At 41.7% G+C, this 15,221-nt stretch overlaps 1 protein-coding gene across 2 annotated transcripts in view; it reads right to left on the bottom strand.

Annotated features, from left to right (window-relative positions):
• STAT6 (signal transducer and activator of transcription 6) overlaps window positions 1-14,759 on the bottom strand; it is a 100,117-nt gene extending 85,358 nt beyond the window's left edge. For both annotated transcript variants that reach the window (XM_069970394.1, XM_069970393.1), the window contains exon 1: window positions 14,351-14,759. The gene's annotated coding sequence lies outside the window, so the exon portion shown is untranslated. The remainder of the gene's footprint in view (window positions 1-14,350) is intronic.
• Window positions 14,760-15,221: the final 462 nt, after the last annotated feature.

Here is a 15,221-nt window from a genome sequence, read left to right as displayed (position 1 = left end):
GGCAGGAGAGAGGGTGGAGGGAGGGTGGCAGGAAAGATAGTGGGAGGCAGAGGGAGGAGGAGGTGGCAGCAGCACAGGGGAAGGATGCGACAGAGAGGGGAGCAGCACAGTGGGGTCTGCAGCGAGGGGATCATCACGGGGGGGCCAGCGACGGGGGACGGGGGGGGCAGCGGCGAGGGGAGCATTACCGGGGGGCCAGCGGCGATGGGAGCATCACGGGGGGGGCAGCGGCGAGGGGAGCATCACGGAGCAGCCAGCACGGGGAGGAAGCGGCGTCACGGAGGAGGAGTGACAGTGATCCATGATGTACCCGTACGTCATGGGTCCTCAAGGGGTTAACTCCTTATGTACTGCAGTGTGTAAGTGAGCAGGTTACAGAGCAGGTATTTATCGTGTGTACGCTGGAGGAGAAGTATATACGATAAGCCGTTGCACCTGTAGGTTGCTGCTGCACTTTTTGTTTTTTAGTGTGTAAGTGACCCAAAGTTCAGAAGGCAAAGAGATATCTGCTTTACTGCTTCTGCACTGATAACCCCTGACCTCTGCACATCAGCTGGAGAACAGAGGTTATCAGAGGAGAATTTTGTCTTCTGCTTGTTAACCCTTTTTTGTGTTGCAGCATGTAAGTAAACATTGGGTCACTTACACACTGCAGTACATAAGGGGTTAAGCAGAAGGACACACTTTTACCTTCTCCCCCAGGCCTCCCTCCTGCACAGGCCCCATAGCAACTGCCTACCCTGCCTCTATGGTAGCTACGCCACTGACACAGACATGAGGGGATCACACTGCTCTAGACGAGGTCCTTAGTGGCATGCTACTGCTTCTTTTTCAGCAAGCCCAGATAAGTTTTGGCTATTGGATAGTACTTATCAACCATATCTACATGACAGCATATAGTTTAATAAAGAACAATGAGAAGCATGTACTGTAGGAAATTAGTACTTCAATGTTCCTCACATACAGTACTAGTATGGGGTCACATACTATTAATATTATTACACTAATTTATTAACCCTATGGGGGACATTTATTAAGTCCGACGTTTTTTTACGCCGGACTTAAAAATGTCCCCGCATCTCCGGCGCTACATAAATCCCGTGCCCGTCGGTGTGCACGGCAGAAAACCTACGCCACCTGAAAGGTGGAGTAGGTTTTCGGCGTATCTTTTGCCAGAGCAAAAGATAAATCGCGCGGACTCTGAGTCCACGCCCCCTCGTTCCGCCCCCTCCACAGACGCTCCCCGCCCCCCAGCGTACCCGGCGGAAAGTGCCCATATGCGAATATTTTATTTGCAAATCAGCCATTTGCGAATAAAATATTACGCAAATCAGCACTTTCCGCCGATACGCACCTTAATACATGTCCTCCTATGTGTCTCACATTAATAGTATTTGACCCCATCATGTACCTCACATTAGTTAATGCTTCCTATTAATAACTATTACACTTATGTGAAAGAGTGGATTCACAAATAGTGGGTAAGGCATCTAAAATGCATATTGTTTTATGATGCAGTAAGTGGCTACTTAGTATTTACAGGTAAAACACATTTATATTGAAAAAAAAATACTTAAAATGCACAATAAAAATATATTAAAAACAAACAAACAAACACATTTATCTTACAAGTTATGTTCTATTTTACATTATAAATTATGCAGAAAGGCCACATATAATTGGTGACCTTTGATGGTCACTATAAGGGGGTAACATAAACTAGTCATAAACTATTTTAGGCCATGCCCTTTAATATGCCACATGCCCTATTTGCATACCACACCCCTAATAACATAACACCAAAGTTTGATTTTATATATTTTTCTCTTAAATTACTCAATCATATTATGCTCTGTTATGACTCCAACACAGTGTTATGCCCCCTATGCGCTCCATACACAGTATTACCCTTTATAGTATGATGCTCTGTTTTGGCCCCCCACACAGTATTATGTGGGTTCTCCTGACTGACCACCAGCAGATAATGATGGTAGAGAGGGGTTGGACGTGATGGAAAATTACCACCCGATCCTTTGTTCTGGTAGAGATAAGCCCCAGCCAGATGGGAGAAGTAACTGACTCCGATTGATCAGTTATTAAGGTGTATGGCCATGTTAAGGGAAGACAACCACTGACCCTGCCACAGAGTTGTGGTTATCCAATATTTCTTGACGTGTGTAGGAAAATGATGCTAGGCTGTTCATTTTAGTTTACATTCATTCATATCAAATCAAATCCCATAAGCATTAAGGGAAAGAAACAAGGACAGTCTTTGTTTCTTTCCCTTTATGCTTATGGGAGTTAATACTGCTTATGCGCAATGTACTTTATTAAGCTGTAATAGTACCAAAAAGGAATAACTTTTCTTACCTATATTTAGCAATACTATGTACAGAGCAAACTGCATTGCACCTATTTGTTGTGTACCTTATACCTGATGACTTTTTGACGTTATGATGAACCAATAGAGATTGCGCACTTTTAGCATAATTATTTCCTCTGTCTGTGCTGCACATTTCCATGTGTGTTGTGTATATTTATTTACATGTATACTATGACTGATATAACTGATTATGATGACTCTGCAGTTTTGCCTGAATTAACTGTCTGGAGAAAAAACCTTGCAACAATTGCAAGATTACATTGTAACAAGTGATTTTTCATTTCTAGTCTTTCGGTTTTCTGTGCACAGTCCATATATACAGATGGTGCCCAACTGAATGGATTATCAGAACATCATGTATTATTATGATGGCAGGAACTCCAAAACAGTTTAAATCTTTGCGGTACTATGCTTACACAGCGCAATACTGTACTGACACAGCCACACAGTGCAATTATCTCCAATAATCTGCTCACCGTCGGTATATACAGACTGTGCACAGGATGTGGGAATAAGGCCTAACTTTGAGGTGGTGATTTATGGAAGCAACAATATTATCAATAACCCTGTGTAGCGCGCACAGTGTGCATGGTTCAAACTTCCGGTGGCAGAATCTGCTGTACGACTATTGGGTCAGTGTACATCTTGACAGGTACTGTAATGGCCCAGAACGGTATTTATTGTCAGGCGTCTGGAAATGTATTGTTGCTATTGGCAACCTTAGACAGTCTGTATTAGGGCCTATGTATTTGCTGCTCTTCCTTAGCTCTCTTATAGTGGTATGGTTTTCTGCTATGTATTTATTTAATATGTTGTTGTGTATTAATCGCTTATAATATAAGTGTTGAGCTTGATCAGTTCTCCTCCCCTGCAACCTATCACACTCTAGTGATTGGCCAGGGGAAGCTAGCTCCGCTTTTACCCAGAAGGGCTGTGCGGTCTCCTCAGTGACAGTTGGTAGTCTGGCATTGCCAGAGTCACATCTAACCTCCCTGCGTCACCTCAGTAATCCTGTCAGACTCCATCTTCAACCCCCTAACCTGTTTCCAGTCAGCCATAAGGACTAATACGTGTTTTCTAAGTCTCAGCAGGACATCCTCTGTATTTATTAGTGCCTGCTGTCGGATTGGTGAAGTGATAGAGGGTCTCCCATTCACCGTCCACATCCTCCTGGCTTCCAAGTCAGTGTGTCCATGTGTCTTCCTCCTACATGATAGTGAGCGTTGACAGCGTCAAGTCTCTTCAGTAACTTCAAGCACCTATTCACATTCAAGCACCTTATAAAGGCGGAAAGCTATAAAGTCTCTGGAACAGGTCTGTCTCTTTGAAATCCTATTTATCCACCAAGTCTAAGCTATAGTAACCAAGGAAACCCTCCCCTTGAAGCTAAGGACTCTGATCAAGCCAACAGTTTGCCATCATCAGATGCCCCTGTATTGGATTGTGTATAGTTATCCTTTAAGTAAAGTCTTGATATACTTTCACCATTATTGTGTGAAGACTTTTATTAAAAATTATATGTCCCTGTGTGAATGCTGAAGAAGACAAGGGCCCCGGCACCCTCGGACCCCACCGTGACAGGAAGGTAGGTTTCAGAAGGTGAACCCTAAGGTTGTACTACACCACTCAGAAACACAATACCCTCAGCATATTACCATAATACCACCAAAGGTACATGATAATTTTAAGGTTTACAGGGCCACACACCATATTTTCTGGACTATAAGGCACACATAAAATCCTATGATTTTCTCAGAAATCGAAAGTGCGCCGTATAGTCCGATGCGCCTTATATGTGAATTAATTCTTCACTTGAGTGAGGGTGCCATAAGTTCAAACTGAGTAAATCAGGTGGAAATCCGCGGCGAAACTCTCCACCATGGAATTTTGCCTGTCTCAGTGTGCCATAGCCTGGCTATGGCACACTGAGGCAGACGGAATTCCGTAGCGGAGAGTGGCGGAACATACCTTTACGGCCACCGTAGTCAGGAGCGTCACTGAGTGCGGTGATACGTAAAGCCCTGTGCGCAGAAGCCCCTGGAATATCTGTGTTTCAGCCATTATAATACCTACTACTACCTCAAAAATACCTCCTGTTAAGAGACATGCTTGTGATGCAGATTTCATACAGTAGAGCATAGAAACAGAGCAGCTGCAAGATAATTCAACATTAATGGATCTATGGTGCGTAAGTGAAGGAAGCAAGAAGATGCCCTACGCTAGGTTAAGAAGACCAAAGTAAGTTTCAGAGGAAACAAAGCAAGATGGCCACATTTGGAGGACAAGATAGAACAGTGGGTTATCAGGTGGATATCTTGGACCATAATGTACATGTATCCACAGTGATATGTTCCAATGGTGGACATGTTAATAACAACTTGTGAGACGTAATGGGGCGAATATACCTAAATTCATGAGAATTAAGTGTTTTGTGTAGTCATAATAAATTATGGATAATGACGAAAGTACTTCATTTAGGATTATGTGACTTGGGTCAATGTGGCAAATTAATAACACATCATATGATTTATCTTGACATGTAGGTTTATCAGACTGGCACATTTCTATTATGTGATCTATCATGATATGTAGGTTTATCAGACTGGCATATTTCTATTACGGACTTTGGGACTCAGTCGCTATACTATTGTAACTATTGCATGATGTGTCAGTGTGGATATGCCAATAGATATGAGGGGTATAAAGGGTCTCTTTTTTGTGCAGAGGCTATATGTGATTAAGTGACATGTGGTCCACGGTACGCAAGATGGAACACAATGCATTAGGGAAACTTCGGTATCGTTGATATGTGGTTATGTGATATACCTTTATGGTACGCAAGGTGGAAATAATGCATCAGGGAAGATTGTTTTCCTATAGTATGTCAGGGCATTGTTTTGTCAGGACATTGTTCTCCTATAGTATGTCAGGTGGAAGATGGGTACAATATAACAGGACTATAGATGCGCCGATATTGCCAATTGACATATAGAGTAAACCATAGACTATGAATGCGCCGATATTGCTATTGGACACGTTGAACGCAATGTGTAATGGATGCGCTGATATTGCGATATCATATAATGGATGCGCCAATATTGCTATGTATTTTTGAATATAACCCTGATGAATTGATTATTATACTTTGTAATTGATGCTTTCATACTAATCATGTGACATATAATAGAATACACATCTCTTTGACACGCAGCGTGGAACGCATGCGGTCACATGACACGGGTCACTTGCACATGCGCAGTACGGGACGGGATATGTTGATACGATCACATGACATGTTTGACTGGCGCATGCGCAGTAGGGTATGACAGACGCCACCGGCGCCATCTTGTGTGTGCTTCTGTTTGATACTCTCTCCACATCTAAGGGTCTCACAGGTAATTGTAAAAGTTGATAATCATGTGTTATGTATAATGTAATTCATTTCTGCTATAAAAAGACACCACTTCATCCTAAGCTCCACCCCTGACAAAGTCACTGTGTGTGACGACACGCGTTGGGTCTGCACCAGAGTATCTGCTCCCATGTAACTTACCTAATGCTGCATATACGGTTTGGCACTTCTTGCTATGTTAGAGGTTCATATTGGTGTTTACAATGATTTAATGACTTATTTGCACGTTTGCACTGTAGCACTTTGGATTCTTTATATTGTGTACTATTTTTTCATACATAGATCTTTTTTGTATCCTGCCAGCCATTTTATAATTTTTATGCACTTTACAGTTTACATTTGATCATGTGGAGCATCACTAACATGTTTGATTCCCTGGTAAAGTAGGAGAGTATATTGTCCTCCTGCTTAGTTTCTACATAACCTATGTGGTTTTTTTTATTGATTTTATTGTTGTTTGTTGTGGTGTGTTTTCTGTTTGTCCCAATAAATTTAGCATTTTGTTTGGATCTAGTGGCGTGCGCTGTATTATAGTGTCCAGCTTTTTTCTTGCTTATTTTTATAAGGTTGTCTTTTTGGACACTTAGCTGCACCCCTTGTTCTACATGTATTGTTGGTGAGCTTCCCCATATCTTAGATTGGATTTGGTTATTGAACAGAGAACCACTGGTAGAAGCGTCTCCCCAGTCTCTATTCGCCTCAAAGCCACAGCGTTAGCGCGCAACATGGAGATCAATGACATTCGAGGAGATCCTTCATGGTGCTTTCGTTTTATGAAAAGGCGCAATCTCTCCATCCGCACCAGAACTACTGTCTGACAGCAACTGCCAAAGGATTATGAGGAGAAGCTGGCCATTTTCCACACCTACTGCATAACCAAGATAAATGATAAATGAAAAGAATATCCAGCACATCACTAACATGGATGAGGTCCCCCTCACTTTGGATATCCCTGTAAAATGTACCGTTGAGAAAACAGGGACCAGTATGGTATCTATACGTACCACAGGAAATGAGCAGTCTTTTTTCACTGATGTTATCGCCTGTCAGGCTAATGGCCAGAAATTACCACCCATGGTAATTTTTAAAAGGAAGACTTTGCCAAAGGGAAAAATTTCCTGCTGGTGTCATCATCAAGGCTAACCCAAAGGGATGAATGGATGAGGAGAAGATGAGTGAGTAGCTGAAGAAGGCTTTTTTCCCAAATTCCTATCCCTATTGGTCTATGACTCCATGTGCGCCGATGTGACCGATACTATCAAAGCCCAAGTGAAGAAAACTATTTCGGTGCTTGTCGTCATTCACTGGATGGATTGACCAAAAAGCACCAGCCGCTAGATATCGACGTCAACAGGTCATTAAAGTGAAATTGCGAGCTGCGTGGGAGCATTTGATGGCAGAAGGTGACCACACATTCACCAATTCAGGGAAGCAACGCCGTGCGAATTATGCCACAATGTGCAAGTGGATTGTGGATGCCTGGGAGAAGGTATCAGTCTCCAGTGTCATCTGAGCTTTCAGAAAGGCTGAAATCATCACTGAAGAGCTAAGCAGCAACGAGACCGACTCGGATAATGATGAGGGGGAACCGAGCATGCTTGATGCCGAAATCGCCCAACTGTTAAACTCTGACACTGAAGATGAAGGATTTGATGGATTTGTGGTGGAGGAATGAACTGAAAAAGTTAGTGTACTGATTTGCAGTTAAAACTAAACAAGTTGACAGTTATTGGGAAAGGGTTAAATAAAGTTTGGCTTACGGTCAGAGCTTTGTTTAATTTTTCCATTTCATTTTAATTGTTTCATTTCATAATCCAGTGCGCTTTATAATCTGGTGCGCCTTATATTCTAGTGCGCCTTATATATGAACCAAGATGCTCTAGCAGGCACTCATTGATAATGTGCATTACAATCCGGTGCGCCTTATAGTCCGAAAAATATGGTATTATTTAGGCAAATAATATTAAAGGGATGTGCCACTTTATAGTAAAATTGCTTAGTATACAGTATTTGTAAGTGTTCTTACTTTATATACTGACAGCAGCTTCCTGTGTACCTCATAGAGCTTATATCAGGCTTCCCTCCTTCAAGCTGTGGTGCCATGCTCTTTGGTGAGTCTGTCCATAAGATTGCCGAAATGGAGGTACATGTGACCATGCTACGTCCCCCTGCCTATGCCTATGAGGGACACTGGGAGCAAAGCATTATCACATAAGGGGATTACCACATATTGATAAGGATTATAATGTCTGTCTGGTTCTGGTTTTGCAGTGTAACCGCAGTCACCAACAGAGCTAAGCTGCATTACCAAACCCATCCCATGGCAGCCATCATATTTTTTGAATCATATACAACCTCTATAACCTTCCCTCCATTAGCTTATCATGGCTCATTACAATTGAATCAGACAACCCATTTAGCTACACATGCAGAACTTTAACTTTAACACTGTACTATTTGTTTTATTAAAGGACACTCAACATTCAAACTCTGTGTCAGGAGTGGGCCGGCATGCTCCGCTCCCTGTACTACAGGAGCATGCGGCTCACTGTAACCGCAACAGCATCCCTGGCAACCGGCCCAGCCAGTTGTTAGTAATTGCACCAACGGCATCCCTGACAACCGACCCAGCTGGTTGCCAGAGACATGCTGACTGCGGCCCTGGTTATTGGGGCTTCTTGGGCTTCACCGCCTTCAGCTGAACCACCAGTCAACTCTGGTTAGCGGCTGGGGGCTGGAGGGTAATGAAGGGGCTAATCACGCCCAGCCTCCATAAGACTACTCCCCTCATCATCCTCCTTGCCTGCGATAGAGCCTTGTTCCTGAGTTTTACTAAGCTAGCGTTTTGTATCCTGGTTATGTATTCCCTGGTTTCTCTGTCTTTTGGCTGGACTTCCTAACAGTTCTCCCTGCCTCCTGATTTTTTACTGCTTTGACCGATAGTTTCTGACCTGGCTAGATGACTTTAAATTTATTGTGTTTGTTTGTTCTGTCTTGTCTCTGTGCTTCAACCAAATAGGTTAGGGTCCATTGCCAAGTTACCTGCTGCCGCCTAGGGCAGATTGCGGTAAGTAGGCAGTGACAGCAAGACCCTTACCTGTCTCGTATTCTTCTATCCCACACCTAACACAATGACCGATAAAAACTTTTGATATGTCTGGGTGAGCCTCTATTTCAGTGCTAGTGGCAATCACACCTACAAATTCCGTCTACTCTGCTTTCCCCAAACTAGTTATTCCCATATACTAGTGGACTATGTCTTATCACACACGCACTCATAACTGCTCCTTAAAAAGTGAGACACATGCTGCCCCTGCCCCTTAGTTTTTAAAGAGCAGTTATCAGTGCGTGTGTGATAAGAGATAGTCCACTAGTATATGGGAATAACTAGTTTGGGAAAAGCAGAGTAGACGGAATTTGTAGGTGTAATTGCCATTAGCACTGAAATAGAGGCTCACCCAGACTGTCATCCCTTCTCAGGGGATAGCTGTGTAGTCTTTTTTCCTCTCCAATTTGGAGAGTTATGACCACTGGTGGCCACAGTGGTTTATATGGTCGGCAGTATGCAATCCTATGTACAGGAGGAGCACATGTATAGCCGATTCCTACCTGCACCCAACTAGTGGAAGTAGTGATCATAAACATGCCAATAACCATCTATAGCAGTTGAGCTGCAATAATTACAGTGCACGGTTGATCACTATTTGTGTGTACCAACATAACAGAGGCACTATTGAACTTACATTGTTGTGTCCTCTGATGATGGGAATATACAAGTAGTGGTGATACTTTATAAACAAACATACACCCTGGTAACTGTGTTTTTATTATACGTATCTCGATACATTTTATATATTTTATACTGTTATTCAATAAAAGTTACATTTTATTCAATATTTTATCATTAGTATGGAGCACACCATTTATACTGTTAATAGGGGAAGCTACAAGATAGAGGGAGCCTTTGTGGGCTTAGGACCCTATGTGCTTATTTAGTTTTTATTTGTGGCACACTATTTGTTGTGGTACACTTTCTAGGATGGCACTCCAGTTACTATTCTATATATATATATATATATATATATATATATATCCTTCAGCTTGCCTCATGTGCTCACAGTAGTAACTGTGGCCTAGAACAGAAATAAGTGGAGTTCAGGGGGCGCTGGGAGCTGTAAGTGAGCAGCTGTCACTACTATTGCATAATACTGTAACAGGAATTTGGCTTTCAGACTTTGTTACGAGGCTAATTATTTAAACATGTAGACAGGTATCACATCATTTCCTTTTCTGGGACAAAAAAACCCTCTAATTCCTCCTTTCTGGTCCTGGTTCTGGTTTTTCCTCTGGCACTCTTAGGACTCTTTCACACAAGCGTATTTTGCATCCATATCCTGTAAGTTTTTGTGAACTATAATACTGAACTAATGTTAATCTATAAGGTTATTCACATAGCCATGTAAAATACATACATGTTTTAAATACGCAGTTCTGCTACTTTCTGTACGCAGTTCTACTACTCCATTTTGTAGAGGGAATACATCCATTAAAGTCTATGGTGAGGGATTGAAATTGCATTAATATTGCATCCGTATTTTATAGGTATTTTTATTTATTTTGTCATCTACTAATTCAATTTAAACTTCTTGTCTAGAAGATGACCATCTGTATTTATTATACAGAACATGTGTTAGGGAATACTAATAAATTATTAATGCCATTTAACCCATGATATCTCCATATTTGGATCCATTTTACGGTTGTACTGCCATACGCTCATGTAGAGAAGGCATAGGGTAGGTGAGTACACAGTATGCATACCTCCCAACTGTCCTTGACCCAGTGGGAAAGTACTGATTTTGGAGTGATGTCCCGCTGTCCTGGGACAGCCCTCATGTGTCTTGCCAACCCCCTCCACACCCGTATTGGCAGCGGGAGTTGCCGTCGTCTGGTGCTAACAGACACCCTTTCACTCTTAGCGCTCCTGATGAGCGCTCACAGTGACAGACAATCCGGGTCTCTCACACTATGGGGGCATGGCTATAGAGGGGCATAGAACATTACCGTGACTGTCCCTCTTTCTTCCCAGCAAAAGTTGGGAGGTATAAGTATGACTTTTTTTTTGCCATTTCACGGTTGTCTTTTTATACGGCTGTCATTATGTGACGACAAATATACAACTGTGTTATGCAAATTACAGTCATAGCTTACATAATACAGTCATATTTGTGGCTATAAATGGTGGCCATCCAAAAAGAGCCCTAAAAAGTTGTGATAAACGCTTACATTTCCTAGAAAATAATTTTTTAGTATCTGTTCTTAAAGCATTGTGTAATTTCCCTAGTATCTCCTGGGAACATATACATACTTTGACAAATGGGTGTTATCATTTCTCTTGTGAAAGGAACATATCCCCACACAGTGTGATACTAGTCAGTCAGGGCTGACAGTGTCAGACGGAAGGGACAAACCCTACTGACAAGGGGAATTTTAATACTCAATTTATTTGTTTAGAAACAAAGGAGGAATATCAGAGGAATGGCACGGCCCAGATTTCTAAGAAACGGTAAGCATTTACTAAGGAAAAAGGTAAGGATTTACTCAGACATTAGGAGAGCTGAAAGGTTCACGTTAACAATTTTTATTCTATACCAAAGTCTTACAAAGGTGTGAATTTCAATGCCAGATATAGGAGTTGGGGATGCATACACAGGAAGAATTGCTCTGGGAATCAAAGGAATCTGGGTAAGCTTCCCCGGAATCAGATGTAACATGTTGCTATGTTTACACAGTGTCTGTTGGCTTTTTTGGCCGTTTTGCGGTTGTTGTTTTTTTTTTTTTTTTTTTTTGGAAGACCATAATTTTAATGACAAAACGTATGTGTTTTATGCAACTTACATCCGTAATTTGCATGAAATTACTGCATTTTGACACCAAAATTAACGGTCGTCAGTGTTTAGTATTTGGTCTCCATTTTGGAGCTTATTTTTAGCCTAAACCAAGAGTGGAACAATCACAGAAAAACTGTAATGAAAAGATATCCACCTTCTTCTGAGTTTCAGATCCACTTACGGCTTTGTCTATAAATTAACTCCAAAATAGGGACCAAATACTGACCGAATATAGACCAAAATACTTATAGTATTGAATTTTTCAAGGAGGGAGAGAACCACAAGGCTCAGTGCTGCTTTCCCTGCTCTCAGTATGTGACTGAGACATTTCATTGGCAGCCCTTCTCGGTCTCATGGCACCAAACATAGAGCATGGGGAGAATGAGCCTGGCACACAGTCCTCCCAGGCCCAACTTCTGATCCGTCGGGGTCTGACCACCCAGACCATTACCGATCAAGCCCTTTGATGTGTCTCCACTACATGTCAAAAGTTTTATTGATGTGATAGTATCCCTTTTAGTCGGGAGTGAGACAGGGAGCTCAACACCTGGACCTCGGCAATTCTATTGACATTCTTTTAAACTCAAATTTTAGATCATCAGACATTCTTAGAATGGTATAACCTGAAACTTCTTAGTCCCATCTGTAACAGGGCCTTTTAGTCATAATTAATTAAAAGCATTGTCTCCTCCTATAAGGAAGAGGGATTTACATCATTGGTACAATGTAGTGAATAGCGCTTTAAAAATTCTATGTATACCATTCTGTACATAGCCACACAGACATTAGCAGTGGCGTAGCTACGATAGAGGCAGGGTAGGCAGTTGCTATGGGGCCCGTGCAGTAGGGGGGCCCAGGGAAGAAGGTAAGAGCATGTGTCTCTCTGCTTAACCCCTTATTTACTGTAGTGTGTTAAGTGACCCAATGTTTACTTACATGCTGCAACACAAAAAAGGGTTAACAAGCAGAGATCTCTACTTTACTGAACTGATAACCTCTGACCTCTGTTCTCCAGCTGGAAATCAGGTAGAAAAGGAAAATGTGCAGAGGTCAGGGATTATTAGTGCACCAGCAGTAAAGCATATATCTATCTATCTATCTATATATATATATATATATATATATATATATATATATACACGCACGCAGTGCTTTGTGTTGTGCGTAGGGCAGGGGGGTCCCTTAAAAATGTTTGCTATGGGGCCCTGTGAATCCTAGCTATGCCCCAGGCTACTAGGTTATGCTATCTCATTGCTAAGCATGTGTGGGTATATTCTGACACATCAGACTGTTTCAGCAATATGGGCCTTTACCCTCTGATACACCTACAGTGTGTGGCACTTGTATCAGTGCACTTCATATTTTGGTGGTCACCTCTTCTCTTTGCAGTTCTCGTTTATCTTAATTTTTTATCTACAGATTGTTGAAAAAGTGAAAATACTGACGCTAGTAAATATTGGGAACTTGCTGAGAATACAGATCTCTGACATTTGCAGCCCTAAACCAGAGATAAAATGTGAACATGTCCAAGTACTGAATAGTTAAATGAAAAGAAAATTGTGGTCTGTTCCATCAGATGCTAAATTATAGAGGCATTTTCCTCTAAAATAAGCTATCCATAAAAAAGGTGCCATATGGCAATATCTGCAGCTGAAGTGACTCTAAACAGGTCCTCTACATGTGCTGCTGCAATAGGTATGAGGCCTTAGTAAATGTACAAGCCCTGCAGGTTGTACCTTGAATAGAGATGAGCGAATCGGAATCGGGTTCGGGTTTGAGTCGATCTGAACCCGAACGATCAGCATTTGATTAGCTGGGGCTGCTGAACTTAGATAAAGCTCTAAGGTTGTCTGGAAAACATGGATACAGCCAATGACTTTATCCATGTTTTCCACATATCCTTAGAGCTTTATCTAACTTCAGCAGCCACCGCTAATCAAATGCCAAAAGTTCGGATCGACTCGAGCATGCTCCAGGTTTGCTCATCTCTAACCTTGAAGCTTGCCACAGGCCCCCCAAGTATGAAGTGATAGAGATATATATCAACATATCTTAGTAACCAGGGCCTTCTGTACCCCAATAGTTATACCCTGAAGCTCTGATTTGTTTTCAGTGCTTGAATGCTTTACCATTGGGCTCCCCTCTCAGCGGTACAATGTAATAATTTCCTGATCCTGTTTTCTCATCTCTCATTCATCTCTCATAGCTTTATCTGATGTTAGGAAATGAATGTAAACCTCTTTATCAACACAAGTGTTTTGCTGTGTTTTGCCAAATACTTCTTGAAGTACAGGAAAGAGGTTGTCATTTTTCCATTAGTATTTTGTCACCACAATGTTAGACCGAGGCCTAGAAATAGTTTCATGATTCCAATAAGAAGCATTTTAGTTCTCAAGTCAAACCTCCACCTCCTCCAGTTTCTCTTCACTCAGCATCAGCATTAAATATCTACAAGCCTGGAACCCTTATGTGAACAGCAGCCCACACTTTCTCCTTGCATTGTCACTTTAAGGGGCATTTAGCCCTTAGTGTCAGTAGAGGCAAATGCACGTACAGTATCTTATATGACAATATTTTACAAGCAACATATAGACACCCTGACGGAGACAAGAAGATCTAAACACAGTGAGCCATAAAACATTGTTAAACTCTGCTTAGTCTTACCTCCCCCACAGCAGAAGTTTTCCTCCTGCAAGCTTTCAGTTTCCTTCCTTTTTCTCGCTGCGTTTACTGGAATACTGAATTCGACCCTACATGTGTTCAATCCAAGTCCATTAAAATCCAAAAATCGATAAAAAAAAACAGGACCCTCATGGATAAAGCATGAAGTAAGAAAACTCAAAGACAGTTTTCCTATTCCTCTCAGTGTTAAATCGTGCTTCTTTCTGCGACGTATTTTTTCTTGTTTTCACTTCCTGATTTAAGTTCAGTATATTGGCAGACAGCCTGTCTTTTTTTTCTTACTTTGGCCCTGCCCTTAAAGTTGCACAAATTTCCTCTGTGTGTTAGGTTACTTGGAAATGTCTCCTATTCCATTTTGTTACTGCCCCTAACACTTCTAAGGCATGAATTAATGTTCTAACTATTTAGTTTTTTTGCTGTGGGTAGAGAGAGGGATGACGTTGCAGAGTGTTCTGTGTGTACTATGCTCTCTGTGACGCGATGGTTGAAAGCTGCCTATGTAAGACATGTATAAACAAGAACTTTGGCTTGGCTCTGTGAAAAGGAACAGCAATGATTTTGCAGCAGGGAATACTGCTATGCTTTATGAAGTCTGTCTAAGGCTATGTTCACACAACGTCAAAAAAAGGGAAAAGGCGTCCACTTTTTCTATTTTAAAAGACATCCGTTATTGCCGCAATTTAACCAACTGCAATGCAATGCATTGAAGTCAATGAAATGCCGGACGTCCAATGCACACAATGTATAAAATGACAGACGTTATCTGCACGGACCTCAGAATAATGATCATGTAAATTATTTCCGGACGTCATTTGCAAACAGCGGACATTATTTTTTTCATTGTTCACACACA

This window comes from Dendropsophus ebraccatus, chromosome 5 (genome assembly GCF_027789765.1).
Source record: "Dendropsophus ebraccatus isolate aDenEbr1 chromosome 5, aDenEbr1.pat, whole genome shotgun sequence".
Classification (NCBI taxonomy): domain Eukaryota; kingdom Metazoa; phylum Chordata; class Amphibia; order Anura; family Hylidae; genus Dendropsophus; species Dendropsophus ebraccatus.
Note: the sequence above shows the minus strand (reverse complement) of the source record. Positions and strands in the feature narration are given on the sequence as shown.